Source organism: Canis lupus, chromosome 22, assembly GCF_048164855.1.
Source record: "Canis lupus baileyi chromosome 22, mCanLup2.hap1, whole genome shotgun sequence".
NCBI lineage: Eukaryota > Metazoa > Chordata > Mammalia > Carnivora > Canidae > Canis > Canis lupus.
Window position 1 is genome coordinate 30,145,245 of NC_132859.1, and position 2,676 is coordinate 30,147,920.

Sequence of the window (2,676 nt, forward strand, 5' to 3'; positions counted from 1 at the left end):
TTGTTTGAACTTTTTCTTTTTTTTTTTTTTGTTTGAACTTTTTCTAATGCACTTTAGTGCATTTTTATTTCTCCTCCCAGGTAGTTTTCTTAAAATCTTTACTTTTTGGCTCCAAATCTCTTTGAGAAAACTTCTTAAAACATCATATTGATTCAAATTGAATTCTTTAACATATTAATTCATTTCATATATTTGCAATCACAAATGTTACTGAATGATATGTTCTCCATCATTGGAAGGAGCCAAAATGTTCTAGTCACTATAGTAAATACTGAATTTCACTTTTCTCTCTTCTTAATGTGCTACAGTAAGATGAGCTGAAGTGAAGTCATCAGAGAAAGTTGTGAAGTCCTCCACCTTAAGTTCTGTCACCTTTTGGTGGGAAGCCATAAGAGATTATCAGTCAATATATAGCATTTAGATATGGGATAAAAGATTTAAACTGAATTTCTCTGTATAGCCTGGTACATAGAAGTACCATTATAGTGGACATAAGCTGGTAATAATAACTTCAGTTATAAGGCCAGTGTTCATTTTTTAGAATAGGAAAGGCACATTAGAACTTCCCTAGAATATCTTGACAATGTGGTGTGCATTAAGCCAAATAGCTTTTAACAGTTTGTCTAAAACCATCAAAATGTCAATTATACTCTAAGAAGTCACATCTCAAAGCATTTGTCATCCTCTGTCTTCAGGATTATTCTAATCATTTATATATCAGGTCCATTTCATCTTTAACAAACTGACAGAGAGACAAAACCAGTGAAAGGAATCAGCGATTGATTCAAAAAGCTAAACCCTTTGACCTCAGTTTCCCCTCTAGCTATGTAAGCCTGGCTACCCATTGTCTCTTTGTTTAGAATGAGATGCCTGAGATCAGTGTTCTCTAATGTAGAATGTTAACAATAAGAAAAATTAGGTGTGGAATACTCTGGAACTCTGCTATCTTGCAATTTTGCTGTAAATCTAAAAACATTCTAAAATAAAAGGTTTTATTGGTTAAGCATCCAGATCTTGATCTCGGGATTGTGAGTTCAAATCCCATGTTGGGCTCCATGCTGGGTGTGGAGCCTACTTTAAGTGAATGAATGAATGAATGAATGAATGAATAAAAAGTTTACTGAAAAGTATTGATTCATCACCGTCTCTAGTTTCATTAAATCCCACTCCCTACTCTAGCTACTGTAGTCTGATTCACTTAGCACTGAACTGAAAGGACTTTGCAAAGTTACCAATAATCACCATGTCGATAAATCCAGTGATCTCTGGTAGTCCTTATTTTCTTTAACTATAAGATTTCAGCTAATCTTATGACTTTAAACACGGTTTTCTTGCTTCTACGTCCCCAAAGTAGATTTCTAGCTGAGACCTTACCCCTCTACTTCATATTTATATATCTGACTACCTAATTAATATCTTCATGTGGTGTCCAATGCACATTTCAAGCTCAACATGGCCCAAATAAATACTTCCCTCTAAATATTCACTTCTGTTGATAGCCTTGCTCATCTCAGTTAATGGCAATTCAATCATTGTTTTTCACATTTTATTTTTACTGAGATATAATCGACACATAAAATTATGTATGTTTAAGGTGCACATGTTGATTTGATATATTATATATTATAGTATGATTAGGACCATAGCATTAACACACACCTCTATCATGTCACTTAATTAGCATTTCTTTTTTTGTTGTGGGAACACTTAAGATCTGGTCTTTTAGCAACTTTGAAGTTTATAGCACACTATTGATGTTTATAATCATTATAGCATGCATTAGATCACCAAGACTTATCTATCTATTATTTCCAAGTTTGTACCCTTAGGCATTTCTCTAATTTACCCACTCCTCACCCTCTGATAAACACCATTCTACTCAATGTTTTTAACAAGTTCAGCTTTTTTAGATTCACACTCAATAAGGAAAAGACAGTTACTTCAACAAATGGGATTGGGAAAACTGGATAACCACACACAGAAAAATGAAATTAGACCCTTGTTTTGTACCACTCATAAAAATTAATACAACATAGATTAAAGAAGTCAAGTTTCATTCTTCTGCATGTGGATGTCCAATTTTCCCAGCACCATTTATTGAAGAGACTGTCTTTCTTCCAGTGGATAGTCTGTCCTCCTTTATCGAATATTAGTTGACCATAAAGTTCAGGGTCTACTTCTGGGTTCTCTATTCTGTTCCATTGATCTATGTGTCTGTTTTTGTGCCAGTACCACACTGTCTTGATGACCACAGCTTTGTAGTACAACCTGAAATCTGGCATTGAAGACCTGATAACATAAAACTCCTAGGAGAAACCTGGGGATAAGCTGAAACTGGTCTGGGCAATTATTTTTTTTTATTGGATGTGGCATCAAAAGTTCAAGCAACAAAAACAAAAATCAGTAAGTAAAACTACATCAAAATAAAAAGCTTCTGCACCAAAAAAAAAAAAAAATTTTTTTTTTTTAAAAGGCAATCTATATGGAATGGGAGCAAATATAAGCAAACTATATATTAGATAAGAGGTTAATATCTAAAATTTATAAAGAATTCATACAATGCAATGACCAAAATAAAAGCAACCTAATTTTAAAGTGGCTAGAGGAACAAAATAGATATTTTTTCAATGAAGACATCCAAACGGCCAATAAATACATAGAAAAATGCTGTCATAA